Source organism: Phalangium opilio, unplaced genomic scaffold (genome assembly GCF_054372755.1).
Source record: "Phalangium opilio isolate 3A_F unplaced genomic scaffold, DU_Popi_V2 ptg000521l_1, whole genome shotgun sequence".
Taxonomy (NCBI): domain Eukaryota; kingdom Metazoa; phylum Arthropoda; class Arachnida; order Opiliones; family Phalangiidae; genus Phalangium; species Phalangium opilio.
Genome location: NW_028324240.1, coordinates 194,109 through 210,604, shown reverse-complemented (window position 1 = coordinate 210,604; position 16,496 = coordinate 194,109). Strand labels below are relative to the sequence as shown.

The 16,496-nt window shown below is 33.9% G+C and overlaps 2 long non-coding RNA genes across 13 annotated transcripts; both read left to right on the top strand.

The window, feature by feature from the left end:
- The first annotated feature begins 6,821 nt into the window (after nt 1–6,821).
- Nucleotides 6,822–10,770, top strand: LOC149589646 (uncharacterized). Of its 3 annotated transcripts, none has more exons than XR_016379647.1 (3): nt 6,822–6,955; nt 7,247–7,863; nt 10,630–10,770. It is a non-coding gene; the product is annotated as an uncharacterized LOC149589646 (long non-coding RNA). The 3 variants fall into 3 exon arrangements; XR_016379648.1 differs by lacking the exon at nt 6,822–6,955 and having other exon boundaries at nt 7,199–7,383; nt 7,451–7,863; XR_016379646.1 differs by lacking the exon at nt 6,822–6,955 and having other exon boundaries at nt 7,199–7,863.
- Nucleotides 10,771–10,916: 146 nt separating this feature from the next.
- LOC149589645 (uncharacterized) lies at nt 10,917–12,886 on the top strand. Of its 10 annotated transcripts, none has more exons than XR_016379660.1 (4): nt 11,146–11,275; nt 11,431–11,488; nt 11,579–11,644; nt 11,706–12,886. It is a non-coding gene; the product is annotated as an uncharacterized LOC149589645 (long non-coding RNA). The 10 variants fall into 10 exon arrangements; XR_016379659.1 differs by having other exon boundaries at nt 11,153–11,275; nt 11,411–11,488; XR_016379658.1 differs by having other exon boundaries at nt 11,153–11,275; nt 11,411–11,488; nt 11,543–11,644.
- The last annotated feature ends 3,610 nt before the right edge of the window (nt 12,887–16,496 follow it).

Sequence of the window (16,496 nt, the reverse complement as noted above, 5' to 3'; positions counted from 1 at the left end):
GCAATAATGTATCAATTCTTCAACGTAGTTGAAACCTTTTTTAGCTTCAACTTGTTCGTTGTGCCATGAAATTAAAACCGAGCGTTGTTTTTCGGTTAGCCTGTCTGGCGCGTAAGATTCTAAAAGAGGCATGCTTTCCCTCAAGACATAATTTGTACTCGTAGGATCTTTTGGATCAAACACGTGTTCGGGAACAAAGTTGAAGAGCAAGTGCGGGAAATATCCCTTATTTAAACTAGGGTCTAAGCCAAAAGTGGAAACAAAGCTAGATAAGGGGGATGGGATGAAATTTAAACTATCTATAAATGTCAAATTCTCATATTGAATTTGCATAATCTTCGTTCCCGTCATTATCACTTGAGGGCGCCACGCTTTGATGGGTAACATGGCTTTGTACAGAAATTGTAAATCGTAGCCCTTCGCATTATGTGCTATAACGGTTATTTTGGGAGAATTGTGGAATTCTTGAAGATAATTTAAAAAATCCAGAACAGGCTCATTCCCGAGAAACACCCGTTCTCGAGGCCCGCAGGTGGCGCAAGTAAATTGATCGGATTTCTCGAGAATGCATTGATCACAGATTTTTTGAGAAATACATAAGATAGGAGTGTGTAGGAAAGCATTAGGGTTTGAAGGGTCTGGGGTATTTTGAACCCATTCGAGATCATAAAAGATAGTAACCGAAGGATGGGTCTTAGCTTTTTTAGCCGCAGGATGGGCTTTAGAGTCGGTAACCTGCATGAAACAATAGTGGGGGTGTGGGTTGAATTTATTACAGATTACGCAATAGACTTCCCCGCAGTTGTGAAGTGACTTGCGTTTCCCCATATCTATTGTTTTTGCGCAACGGGGGCAATTAAAAACCCTTTGGCAGACTGATAGGGTTTTGCTTCCACTAGCCTTATGGGCGTCAAAGCATTCTTGCCCCCTAAAATCGCGATGACAGGTCTCGCATCTAATTTCACCCCCCTCGCAATCTTCGGCCCTTTGACAGGAATAACAATACTTGTTGCAAGCGTGGTTAAAATCTAAGTTGTTATACCCCACAAGGCACCTTTCGCAGAAAAAATTAAAACGGAAGAGAGGGCTAGGTTTGGTTATGACGTCAAAATGGTTTTGATAGTTAAAAAGGTATAGCCGCGGCTTTGGATTACCATCGGCACCGGGAATAAAATCTGCTTCCCCGAAAATACGGTAGGGGACGTTTGCTCTAACTGTAAATACTATGACCTGGTAATCAGCCAAGTACGATTGAAATCTAGGTAGAGCACCCGCCCCCGCGCATTCGTCCAATGGTACTTCCGCCGCCACGGCTAATTCCTCCGCCATCTTCCTAAGCCTCTCTCCTGCCTTTTTCCTAATATCCGAACGACATAGTGCTTTGAAATCCGCCTCGAGGCTTTTGTCAAGGGGATGCATTGTATGCCCCCTGGTTATTTTAGCCAAAATTAGAGCACGTGGGAGGCATAGCTGATCGTTATTTTTAATTTGTATAATGCATTTCTTCTCCCTGGCAAAAGTCTCGAAGCTACAGATACCAATAGCCTTGCAACGCTTGGCGCCTTGGGGCAATCTCACACGCTGTATGGTTATTCCTATAGGACCGAGAAAAAACTTTGAACCCCCTTCAGAATTATAGGCTTTATCAGCCACTACTTCTAGTATGAATCCAATATCTATTTGATCCCTTCTTCTAAAACTAAAGTCCGCGGTTTGAAGGCCTGGATTATAAATGCTTGTCATTGAAATTGCAATCATGTCATCGGGCAAACAGTCGTCCAAAACGTATTCTAGGAAGTCGCTTACAGATTCGACGATGTTATTGTCAAATTGTACTTCCATTCCCCATCCATCAAGATTAAAATTGGGGAAGGACACTACCCCGCTAGAAAGTACGTTTACACCTGGTGGTGCAACTAGCGGAGATGGAGGTGGAGGAGTAAGAACCACACCCCCTACCTGTTCTTCCCCTTCATCCATTGACTCATTTTGAGATGGTGGGGTAGTATAACCGTCTAAAAAAGAAACATCGTCGTTTTGAAACGCCTCTTCCAGAGGCGACAAAGGAGGAGGAGAAGGGCTATTGTTGGCCCCAGACTGCGGGGTAATGTTAAACATAGACGGGGTTGTAGAATAGTTTGCCATAAACGTGTCATCGGCATTTAAAAAGGATATTTCTAACGAGTCTGGAAAGTCGACTAAAAAACTATCAACTTCAATAGGGAGTTCAATTTCTACATTAGAGTTGGCCATTGCGATAACTTAAAAATACAAATACCCCAAAATACTAATAATAAAACTGAATAGGCCTAAATAATAATACTAAAACACAAAAATATACTAAAACACAAAAATATACTAAAACACTAATGCTAAAACAATAAAACAGTAATGTACTTATAAAAAATTTTAAAGTACTTATAAAAACAGTCAGATACTAAAACAATAAAGTACTTATAAAAATTGAAATTTCTTATAAAAAATTGAAAGTACTTATAAAAATCTAAGTTAAAATGAAAATACTAAAACACTTGTAAAACTAAGTTAAAAATACTAAAACACTTGTAAAAAATGTAAGTTAAATTGAAAACACTTGTAAAAACTAAGTTAAAATACTAAAATACTGTTTGGGAGCAGAAGATTTCTTGGCTTGCATCAACAGCGGTCAGAAGTAAACTGATGAGTAAGCCTAGAGTGATCCGCCCTTTTATACTTTCGTGATACAATTAGAAAAACAGATCCCCCTCAATGTCATAAACATGTCTTAACACGTTTGGCCTAGTCATAAAACACTCTAAATATAAATTCCATTGATAACAATACAACTGGTTCGACCACGCCCCCTTTTAAGGCCCTAAACCATCTGGTGTGGGGTCCAATTAAAGAATTGACAAAATAAATTCTTTTGTTCAAGTTCAGCCCTCTTTTATGGCCATAGAAGTCTTGGAATGACCCAAAAAGACAAAGGGAATAGATGCTTTTGTTCAGCCCCCCTTTTCAAGGTCATAAACCAACCTGTGGGGTGGCCCAATCAAAGAAAAATAAATTCCCATGCATCTCAGGGACCCGAGGTCATTCACCCCTCCCTAAAGCCATATATCATTTTGAGGAACCAAATTGAAAATAGGAATAATTTTGATAAATTTAGTTAGAATTTATTTCAACGAGGTTTTATCAAGACTGTAGTAGGTATAATAGCAATACAAAGAACAAATTAAGGAAAAAATTATATTTATTTCGAGTTACATTTCAAGTTTTTTGATTGGTTCTTTTATAATTTAGAAACGTAATAAGGTATGGAATATATTACAATAATAGGATCTAACTTTCATGTCGCAAAAGTTCTTGAATAAACATTTCAATTATAGCTTTCTCAAGATTAACGCGTTTAATTCTTAGTACAATATCGTCATTCGTAGTAAGTGTTGTTGGTATGGGTTGGGTTGGCGGAATGACTTTTTCTTTCTCCCACTCTTCTTGAGGGACATCTCTGTACTTTCTGTTTGCGGCATGTCTTTAGTCAATGGGTTTTGGATGAATATAGGTATGTTATTTGTTGGTAATCCTTGAAGTAGTGGACAGTCTGCCTTGAATTTCTGATGCTCTTCGAAAACATTGTCGTTAGGTTCCCATCCTCGTAGCGTTAAGTCACAAAAATGGCATTTAACAGCGTCCTTCCCCGAACTTAAATAGTAAAACCCATGACGGGCTAGTTCTGACGGTTTTACAAACGTACTCGCAAATGCGCCAAACGTTTCTAGACGTGTAATTTCTCGATTCATCTTATCCTGGCGGTGTCTAACAATCAAATGAGGTCCTGACCAAATCAGACGCTATTTATATCCCAAATAAGGGGATGAAAGGTTAGATTGTAATGGACGCGGTTACTAAGCAGACGTTAATTCGCGAAGCTCTTTCAAAGCCAGGGAAAATACTGGCCGTTACTTTCATCCTAGTAACTGTATTTCTAGTTGAATTTGCATTTTGGTATTTTAAAAATATTACTTTAATTTCGGGTAACGCAACAAAGACATAACATGTTGAGACTTGTCAGGATAATGCCTTCAGGGCAAACACCTGGAAACAATTAAATGTTTCGTGGTAGGAAGAGTCACCAACTAACAAAGCAATAAATCCGAAAATAGATTCCATTCATAACAATACAACTGATTCGAACATGCCCCTAAACCCATTAAGACACGTCTTTATAGTAAAAAAAAAAAAAAAAACGGATGGGGATAAATTATTTTGTGCAAATGCTGCCCCTTTTTATGGCCATAGACCCGTCTGACCATGGTTACGTATACATAAAAAGCCGATGGAATGTCTTAACATGTTGGTGGTGCGTCATAAATCACTCTAAATACAGATTCCATTGATAACAATACAACTGGTTTAGCCACGCCCCCTTTTAAGGTCCTATTGGGTGGGCAATAAAGGGCAATAAAAAAGAAAAGCACCAGTCAATATACCCTCAGGCTAATTATTAACCCCGCACTCTCAAGAAAATCTCGCAATAAAGATCATTCAGTCCTCAGCTTTTAAACCGTAAAGATCTGCCGTAAGAATGTCCACCAAAGTAGGAGGTCGTGTTTTAGATTACCGCGTGAACGCCCGTGTTAGACTCGGGGCTGATTGCTCGGCGGTGTTTGGGGTGAAGGGATGCGAGCCAAGCCTGCTTTTGACAAAGAAGGACGGGACTATTGTTACAATCTCGGAAGACGTTTTGAAGGAATTTATGGAGGAGTGGACGGAGGTCTATTCAGCTATGGAAACTGGTGACTGGGGTAATTTTCGTTACTTGAACATGAAAATAAAAATAACCGTTATGGAGGGGAATATAGTATTCGACGATGGCAACGTCTTCACTCTAACAAAGGCCGAGGCAGGGAAACTGAACGAGAAATTTAGTTTTATGAGATTTCACTTCAAGCTTTTAAATGATCAAGCCGAAGTTATTAAATGCATGTACGAAGCTATTGTAAAGCGCATGAATGATATATATCAAAAATATTATGTAAGTCGTGGTACTATGTCTCACAATGATTATGACCGTGTAAAAAATTTCCTAGCAGCGTGTATAGTTCCTTCGAGCATTTTCGAAGATTTTTGTAACTTGGTTCGTGAAAAAAACTTGACGCGTAAGCTACAGTTATATAATTTATTCTACATTTGCTTAAATAACGACGCGTACATTCGCGAATGAATTGGAATTGATTGTGTTCATTAAAAGTTTTTGACTAAAATTCTGATTCATAATTATAATAAGCCTAGAATAACCTACCATAAGCCATTATAATAAGCCTAGAATAACATACCATAAGTCATTATAATAAGCCTAGAATAACCTACCATAAGCCTATCCTTTTCAGGATCTACAATAGCATAAGCCTAGCATAAGCCTATCCCTACAGGTATCATCCAAGTGACGTCATCAAAAATTCGCCATGACGCCATACCAATACACTAAAAATAAATTCTAATTTCCCGCCAAAACCATCACGTGACGTCATCAATGCCCCCCCCCATCTCCCCCTCCACCCCCCAACCCCAGGGATGTCTCTATAAACCCAAAAATTTTACCCCTCCCCAAAGGGGGGAAAGAAGGGGGTAAAATTTTTGGGTTTATAGGGACATCCTTACTCTCTAACATGATTGCCCAATGAACGATTATTTCTTACTAAGACTTATTGCGTCTGTCGTACTAACCCCATGCCTAAAGCCGAACTGACGGACGTGCAGGAGGTTCTGCCTATGAAGGTAATAATATAACCTATTAGTTAGTAACTTGTCAAAGACTTTACCGACCACTGATAAAAGACAAATAGGGCGATAATCCTTTGGGTCCGCTTTATCTCTTCCGGTTTTAGAGAGCAGAAATAATTTGGAGATTTTCCAGCATCGGGGAATGAGCCCGATACTGAAACAGGAGTTAAATAACTGCGTTACCTTACAGGGGATAGCTTCGAACACATTTTCAAAAATTTCAATCGTAATGGAATTCAAGCCCGGCGCCTTGCCCTTAGAAAAGCCCCGGATCACAATTGAGATCTCCTTAGTAGTTATAGGAATATCGTCCTGACTTAAAGGGATGACAAACTGATCCTGTCTTATATCTCTATGTTCTATTTCATCTTCGTTTGAGTTATCCAATAAAACATGGATGGTTTCATCAAAGGAAGACGTTTTAGTGCCATCCTTTTTAAATACTGCCTGAATTTCCGTTGGCTTGAAGGTCCTACCCATGGCTATCTTATATGGTGTACTAAAGGGGTCTTTCGCGGTAAGCCCGGAACAAAACTCCTCCCAGCTCTTTTGTTTCGATTTATTAATTAAAATTTTATACTTAGCTTGTTCCTTATTCTACAGGGCCGGTAGGCCCTTGTAGATATGACATGACACCCTTCCGTAATGTTAAAGAAAAAGTCACACCTTTTAGGGTTAGCGTCCCATAGAAAAAGCATTAAAAATTTTCGGTTTTTTAAGGCAATTGAAGCCGGCCTTACGGAAAAACTATAGCGAAGTTAGTTTTCGGAATACTTCTAAATTAACAAGCATTTATTAAATGGGAAACTTACGTGTTTCGATTTTTAATTAATGAATTCTAATTTTTGTAATTTAACTAATTAAGATAGTACGTCAAAAAATTACTTTTGGGCCAGAAGTCAGCCTAACCTTATAGCGCGCTTAAACCATGCTTAAACTTATGCTTCATTTTGTTCTCGTTGACAACTAGAAGGGCCTAGGTTTGTGGGTGCTAACAAGTTACGTTGACAAATTGCAAATGTTGGCTTTCTTGCTGATTTTCCTAATTTCTTAGCAGTAGACTAACAAATTACTTTGGTATTTCGTCCGAGCTTGAGCACCTTTATATGTATTTTCTAATTAACTGTAGCACCCTTAATAAGAAATAGGTCGTTATCAGGTCGAATTTTCGTCTAGAAAAGTAATTCAGGTAAATTATTACAGTTAATAGAGGTTTTTATATCTTTTGAAGTAAGTTTTTCGACGTTCTTTACGGCCAAGGCTTAAGTTATATAGACTAATAGCACCCCATGTTGTTTCCCCATAGAGCTTAATACAGTCGAAGGCAGAGGGCTGCCATTACCCTATTTTCGTTACTCTTTAAAGATTATTTAAAAGGCTGATTTCCAGCTCTCATTTGTTTTGGATTGGAATCCATTGTATAGTCTGCTCAATTTTATGCTAGAAACAGAGCCTAACCGGGTTAACCCTACTACCCTAGGTTTTTTATGCTGTATTTACCGTGTGCGCTTGCAATTTGATGTAAAAAATGGCATACCTATTCAAATTATTAACGTGTTGAAATAAAGATAGTGCTTTTCACCCTGTGAAAAGATCGAAAACTTCAAAATGCTACTGGTAAGATGACAAAAAGTTTAAAATGTTTTCCTTACGGCAGTTTAAAGACTCGTGGTGTTTACCTTAGCGCAGTTTGTTACCAACAGTGGATTTTGTTAATTCATAAATATAAGTAACAGTGGTCTGATTAATCCAGGAGGACAGTGTCGTTATGTAATTTAATTAGTCAAATAATTTCCATGTTTACATCGGCGCAGATTTTTCCAACGTAACCACGTCAGCAACGGAGGGTTACGTTGTTCGCTATCTCCACAGTTCACATTGCCGTTTGTTCATTTTTCTAAATTGCTATGAATTGTTTAGGTATTTAATTTAATTACTGTTATTGAAGCCAAAGTAGCTAAACTATAGAATCACATCATTCATTAACATATGTTATAGATGATCTTTATGTTACCGCAAATTTAGCACGTGGTATGATAAAAATTTAACACATTGTCTTGGCAAGAATGAAAAACTCTTCTAAACTTTACAATTAAGGTGATTCGATACTCATTTTGTAAGCTAAATCAACACTGCCAAACCTCAATCCTTCATTAATTTCAACTTAATTAAGTATAATTAACGTGAATTTAAACATGAAATATATATATTTGGATGAGAACTCGAGTAACTTTGAAATAAAATACTTAATTAAGATTAAAACTGCACAAGCTGTTAGTATAGCCCCATGTTTTCAATTTCACACTTAAGTCAATTTAAATTATCTTTAAAATACATTAATAGGCGCGAAATTCGAAAGTGTAGAGTAAAATAAGATTCAAAAGCTCCACTAAAAATTGCAATTAACGTGAAGTATTTATTCAAAGTAATTATATAACCTAAATATACACTGCCGAAACACAATCCTACGTTAATTGTCACTCAATTAAATATAATTAACGTGAAATTAAACCAAATATATTCATTTTTTGGATAAAAACTCAAATAACTTTTAATCTTATTTAAAACTACCCAAGCCATTGGTATAAATCCCAATGTTTTCTATTTCACACTTAAGTTAATTTAAACTGTCTTTAAAGTACATTAATTGGCGCGAAATTCAAAAGTTTAAGGTAAAATAATGACTGGCAAAAATGTTAAACTTCACTAAACGTTGCAATTATACTTTTAAGCTTAATCCACTCTCCCGAACCGCGCTCAAATTAAGATTAAAACATCACAAGTTTTTCGCACAGCCACAGATGTTTCCTATTTCACTTTCAAATTAATTTAATTCATCATTAAAATACATCGAAAGCTCTTACATATTTTAGGGTAATTGCAATTAAAGTTAATATTTTATGGAAACTTGTATCCACACTAGATAAACCGTTAAATTAAACTTAATCAATTATAATTAATGTGAAATTAACCCAAAACACGAATGTTTTTGGGAAATTCATGGATACCTTATAATTAAACTAACAAATTATAATTAAAACTACACTTATCTTACACTCAGCCTCCATTTTCCTGTTTAATTCTTACACTTAAATAAATTGTCATTTAAAAGCATTTTTCCCATATTGAAAGAGAGCCATTGAAAAGGAGCGAAACTTAAAGTTTGGGGGGGGGGATTTTACAGTATTTGTGCCTTTTTAACAGGAGTATTGTTTAGGGCTGTGCGAATAGTACTTTTTAAGGTATTCGTCGAATACCAAATAGCACTGATTTTGGGAGCCATCTCTCGGCTCGGAATAGGAAAATGACCAAATAATTTGACCAAATAGTGTGAAGTTCAAAAATTCGACCAAATTTAAATTTCTATAAAACTATTCTACGAAATTTCAAATTTATAAATAATATGACTCGGAAAGGTACTTTTGAACAGCTGAAAACTTATTTTTTAACGAATCAAAGGTTTTATTTTAATCAAAATTAGATTAATTGTCAATATATCCCTACTCGCTTTGCAATGTATGACCTCTTCCATGATACTATATTTTTTAATAGGTATACTATAGTGACATATTATTAGGAAGTTCAATATAGTTAGCGATAATGATTTATCCTTGTCTATGAACTTCTAAAGACTGAGTGGCTGATTCCAGCTATAGCCTCCTAGATCACGCGACTCGGTGAACGCGGGTAATACTTAACAGTAGCCACGTCAGAATTTTAAGGCTGTGTCTGCCGAGTCACGTCATCTATGAGGCCACGGTCCAGCGGACTCTATCACAGCGCCGCCCATAGGGATAGGAGCATAACATTTATGTTTCTATCTCTATGACAGCGCCCTCAAATTCACAAAATCAACAGAAAAATTCAAAAACTGGTTGCGAATACCAAATAATTTGGTCAATAGACTGTTAAAAACATTCACTTTCAAATTGTTTTATCCGCTATAGAATAGTCGGTTTTTCGAAGCTCATTATTTGGTATTCTAGAATTTTGAAAATCATTATTCGATTCGTCGGTGCGAATAGTAAACGCCAATTTTGACCAAATTATTTGGTCCGACCAAATAGTAACGAATAGTCTGCACGGCCCTAGTATTGTTACAATTTTAACACTACCAGACTTAGAAATAGCATACGTCCACTGGTCCAAAACCAGTTTATTGGTTGCTTGGACCAGTTTTTAATTGAAAAAATTAATAATTAAGTTTTTTGATGAGAATGGAGGCGGGACCAGTTTAAAAATTCAAGCTTTCTTCCAATTTCTACTCTTAACTTTTCTATTTCAAACACAATAAACCGCATCACTCTAGAGTTTAGACCCAAATGAAGGGCTTGCCAAGTGGTACCAGGTTTTGGTAGTGGTATTAAGTTAGATTTAAAACTACACGGTAGTCGGCAGTCTCGGCACGATTGGAATTTGGAAGTCTCGCAGAGTCAATTTAGTCAAACCTATCCTTTATGGTCAAACTACCTTGAACCTTCTCGCAAGTGGGCTAGCGCCTATATATATAAATAGCCCACGTATATAAATATATATACGGTAAAGCTAACATAATTATTCAAAATTTAATTACATTAAGACTGAAGTGACAGATATTATAAAAAAACGTCTTGATTTGGACCAAGACCGAAAAAACAAACGATATGTGTGAGGTTTATCAATTGGCTGAAGCTTCAGATATTGAAATTTTTTTTAGTTATTTTTATCCATTTAATCCTTAAAAAATATTAAATTCAATCAACTGATTTTACTGTTAATCGATCTATTCCCTCTAAATTAATTGAAAAAATTACATATCTACGCTTTTTCAAGAACAATTACATTTTCCGAAAACATTTTATCATGAAATTAATTATTTTCAAGGGATTTCGTGTAAGCACCTTGACGGACATAGATTTAATTGTTGCTGGCTTGACAAATTTTCAAATGTGCACCCAAAAAAGTTTAAATCTGTAAGTTGCTAAGAAGACTGATGTTCAAAAAAAATATGATAATTTAAATTTATTTTGTTCAGACTAGTTAATAAACTAAATAACTAATGTCGTCTATTTAAGACAAAGCAACATCGTTTATTCTACAGGGCCGGTAGACCCTTGTAGATATGACTTGACACCCTTTTGTAACGTTAAAGCAAAATTCACATGCTTTTACTTAATTTCCTATGGAGATTAACATGGCGTTTTTCGTGATTTACCCCCACCGCGAACAGAAAAACTACAGCGAAGTTACTTTTCGGAATACTCTTGAATTAACAATTAAGTATTCAAGGTGTGCTATCGGCTAGTTTAATTTAAATCAATTAACTCTAAGTTTGTTAATTTTAGTTAATTCTGAAAGTACGTCAAAAATTACTTTTGGGTCAGACTATCTAGCAGTAGACGCTGACAAATTACTTTGGTATTTCATCCGAGCTTGAGCACCTTTATATGTATTTTCTAATTAACTGTAGCACCCTTAATAAGAAATACGTCGTTATCAGGTCGAATTTTCGTCTAGAAAAGTAATTCAGGTAAATAATTACAGTTAACAGAGGTTTTTATATCATTTAAAGTAAGTTTTTGAACGTTCTTTACGGCCAAGGCTTAAGTTGTATTTTAGTTTGTCTATGTAATATAGTCTTTTATAGTGTCTTTCCCCTTTAAAGATAAAAAAGCTAATTTCCAGCTCTGTATTATAAAAATACGCAGTCTGCTTCGTTTTCTGCTACCAACAAATATAGCAGGTATACAGGGTTTCATTATTTGTTAATCTCACTAAAATGCTACTAATTGTGAAGATGTGTGATATATTTCCTTAAACGAAACCAATGTAGAGGAATTTCCATGTTTACATCTGCACAGATTCTCTCAACGTAACCACGTTGGAAACGGAGGGTTACGTATGTGGTATACAGGGTTTCATTATTTGTTAATCTCACTAAAATGGTACTAATTGTGAAGGTGTGTGGTATAATTCCTTAAACTGAACCAATGTAGAGGAATTTCCATGTTTACATCAGCACAGATTCTCTCAACGTAACCACGTTGGAAACGATTCGTTAAAACAATTTTTTTCCTGGTGAAACAGTCCGTATATGATATTACGTTTTATAAATTATTTGTTACCAAGAGTGGATTGTTTAATTTAGAAATATAAGTACCAGTGGTGCTGGTTAATCCAGGAGAACATTGTCTTTACGTAATTAGTCAAATAAATTCCATGTGCAGATTTTTTCAACGTAACCACGTGGGAAACAGAGGGTTGCGTTCGCTATTTCCACAGTCCTCATTGCCGTTAGTTTATATGTCAGAATTGCTATGAATTGTTTAGGTATTTGATTTAATTACTGGTATTTAAGCGAAACTATGGAATCACATCATTCATTAACATTGTAACCTTTGTAGTGATCCGTTGTAACGGGCTCCCCGGTACAACATATTTAATTGTTAATCTTCACGTTACCGCAAATTTAGCACGGGGCATGATAAAAATTGAACGCAATGTGTTGGAACTAATCAAAAACTCATCTAAACATTAAAATTAAGGTTAATAATTTTTTGAAGCTCAATTTATAAGCTAAATCAATACTGCCAAACCACAATCCTTCATTAATTTCAACATAATTAAGTATAATTAGGGTGAATTTAAACATAAAATATACATATTTTGGATAAAAACTCGAATAAATTTTAAATGGACTACTTAATTAATATTTAAACTGTATAGCTGTTGATAAAGCCTCGTATTTCTATTTCACACTTAATCAAGATAAACCTTTAATTAAACTTAATCAGGATAAACCTTTAAATTATACTTAATCAAGGTAAACCTTTAATTAACCTTAATTCGGATAAACCTTTAATTAAACTTAATCGAGATATACCTTCAAATCAAACTTAATCGAGATAAGCCTTTAAACCAAACTTAATCGAGATAAGCCTTTAAACCAAACTTAATCGAGATAAGCCTTTAAACCAAACTTAATCGAGATAAGCCTTTAAACCAAACTTAATCGAGATAAGCCTTTAAACCAAACTTAATCGAGATAAGCCTTTAAACCAAACTTAATCGTGATAAACCTTTGAACTAAAATTAATCGAGATAAACCTTTGAACTAAAATTAATCGAGATAAACCTTTCAACTAAAATTAATCGAGATAAACCTTTGAACTAAGCTTAATCGAGATAAACCTTTAAACTAAACTTAATCGAGATAAGCCTTTAAACTAAACTTAATCGAGATAAACCTTTAAACTAAGCTTAATCGAGATAAGCCTTTAAATTAGACTTAATCGAGATAAGCCTTTAAACTAAACTTAATCGATATAAGCCTTTAAACTAAACTTAATCGAGATAAGCCTTTAAACTAAACTTAATCGAGATAAGCCTTTAAACTAAACTTAATCGAGATAAGCCTTTAAACTAAACTTAATCGAGATAAGCCTTTAAACTAAACTTAATCGAGATAAGCCTTTAAACTAAACTTAATCGAGATAAGCCTTTAAACTAAACTTAATCGAGATAAACCTTTAAACTAAACTTAATCGAGATAAACCTTTAAACTAAACTTAATCGAGATAAGCCTTTAAATTAGACTTAATCGAGATAAGCCTTTAAATTAGACTTAATCGAGATAAGCCTTTAAACTAAACTTAATCGAGATAAGCCTTTAAACCAAACTTAATCGAGATAAGCCTTTAAACTAAACTTAATCGAGATAAGCCTTTAAACTAAACTTAATCGAGATAAAACTTTAAACTAAACTTAATCGAGATAAGCCTTTAAACTAAACTTAATCGAGATAAGCCTTTAAACTAAACTTAATCGAGATAAACCTTTAAACTAAACTTAATCGAGATAAGCCTTTAAATTAGACTTAATCGAGATAAGCCTTTAAACTAAACTTAATCGATATAAGCCTTTAAACTAAACTTAATCGAGATAAGCCTTTAAACTAAACTTAATCGAGATAAGCCTTTAAACTAAACTTAATCGAGATAAGCCTTTAAACTAAACTTAATCGAGATAAACCTTTAAACGTAACTTAATCGAGATAAACCTTTAAACTAAACTTAATCGAGATAAGCCTTTAAATTAGACTTAATCGAGATAAGCCTTTAAATTAGACTTAATCGAGATAAGCCTTTAAACTAAACTTAATCGAGATAAGCCTTTAAACCAAACTTAATCGAGATAAGCCTTTAAACTAAACTTAATCGAGATAAAACTTTAAACTAAACTTAATCGAGATAAGCCTTTAAACTAAACTTAATCGAGATAAGCCTTTAAACTAAACTTAATCGAGATAAACCTTTAAACGTAACTTAATCGAGATAAGCCTTTAAACTAAACTTAATCGAGATTAACCTTTAAACTAAACTTAATCGAGATAAACCTTTAAACGTAACGTAATCGAGATAAACCTTTAAACGTAACTTAATCGAGATAAACCTTTAAACTAAACTTAATCGAGATAAACCTTTAAACTAAACTTAATCGAGATAAACCTTTAAACTAAACTTAATCGATATAAGCCTTTAAACTAAACTTAATCGAGATAAGCCTTTAAACTAAACTTAATCGAGATAAGCCTTTAAACTAAACTTAATCGAGATAAACCTTTAAACGTAACTTAATCGAGATAAACCTTTAAACGTAACTTAATCGAGATAAACCTTTAAACTAAACTTAATCGAGATAAACCTTTAAACTAAACTTAATCGAGATAAACCTTTAAACTAAACTTAATCGATATAAGCCTTTAAACTAAACTTAATCGAGATAAGCCTTTAAACTAAACTTAATCGAGATAAGCCTTTAAACTAAACTTAATCGAGATAAACCTTTAAACGTAACTTAATCGAGATAAACCTTTAAACTAAACTTAATCGAGATAAACCTTTAAACTAAACTTAATCGAGATAAGCCTTTAAATTAGACTTAATCGAGATAAGCCTTTAAACTAAACTTAATCGATATAAGCCTTTAAACTAAACTTAATCGAGATAAGCCTTTAAACTAAACTTAATCGAGATAAGCCTTTAAACTAAACTTAATCGAGATAAGCCTTTAAACTAAACTTAATCGAGATAAACCTTTAAACGTAACTTAATCGAGATAAACCTTTAAACTAAACTTAATCGAGATAAGCCTTTAAATTAGACTTAATCGAGATAAGCCTTTAAACTAAACTTAATCGAGATAAGCCTTTAAACTAAACTTAATCGAGATAAACCTTTAAACGTAACTTAATCGAGATAAACCTTTAAACTAAACTTAATCGAGATAAGCCTTTAAATTAGACTTAATCGAGATAAGCCTTTAAATTAGACTTAATCGAGATAAGCCTTTAAACTAAACTTAATCGATATAAGCCTTTAAACTAAACTTAATCGAGATAAGCCTTTAAACTAAACTTAATCGAGATAAGCCTTTAAACTAAACTTAATCGAGATAAGCCTTTAAACTAAACTTAATCGAGATAAGCCTTTAAACTAAACTTAATCGATATAAGCCTTTAAACTAAACTTAATCGATATAAGCCTTTAAACTAAACTTAATCGAGATAAGCCTTTAAACTAAACTTAATCGAGATAAGCCTTTAAACTAAACTTAATCGAGATAAGCCTTTAAACTAAACTTAATCGAGATAAGCCTTTAAACTAAACTTAATCGAGATAAAACTTTAAACTAAACTTAATCGAGATAAGCCTTTAAACTAAACTTAATCGAGATAAGCCTTTAAACTAAACTTAATCGAGATAAACCTTTAAACGTAACTTAATCGAGATAAGCCTTTAAACTAAACTTAATCGAGATAAACCTTTAAACTAAACTTAATCGAGATAAGCCTTTAAATTAGACTTAATCGAGATAAGCCTTTAAACTAAACTTAATCGATATAAGCCTTTAAACTAAACTTAATCGAGATAAGCCTTTAAACTAAACTTAATCGAGATAAGCCTTTGAACTAAACTTAATCGAGATAAGCCTTTAAACTAAACTTAATCGAGATAAACCTTTAAACGTAACTTAATCGAGATAAACCTTTAAACTAAACTTAATCGAGATAAGCCTTTAAATTAGACTTAATCGAGATAAGCCTTTAAACTAAACTTAATCGAGATAAGCCTTTAAACTAAACTTAATCGAGATAAACCTTTAAACGTAACTTAATCGAGATAAACCTTTAAACTAAACTTAATCGAGATAAGCCTTTAAATTAGACTTAATCGAGATAAGCCTTTAAATTAGACTTAATCGAGATAAGCCTTTAAACTAAACTTAATCGATATAAGCCTTTAAACTAAACTTAATCGAGATAAGCCTTTAAACTAAACTTAATCGAGATAAGCCTTTAAACTAAAGTTAATCGAGATAAGCCTTTAAACTAAACTTAATCGAGATAAACCTTTAAACGTAACTTAATCGAGATAAACCTTTAAACTAAACTTAATCGAGATAAACCTTTAAACTAAACTTAATCGAGATAAACCTTTAAACGTAACTTAATCGAGATAAACCTTTAAACTAAACTTAATCGATATAAGCCTTTAAACTAAACTTAATCGAGATAAGCCTTTAAACTAAACTTAATCGAGATAAGCCTTTAAACTAAACTTAATCGAGATAAGCCTTTAAACTAAACTTAATCGAGATAAACCTTTAAACGTAACTTAATCGAGATAAACCTTTAAACTAAACTTAATCGAGATAAGCCTTTAAATTAGACTTAATCGAGATAAGCCTTT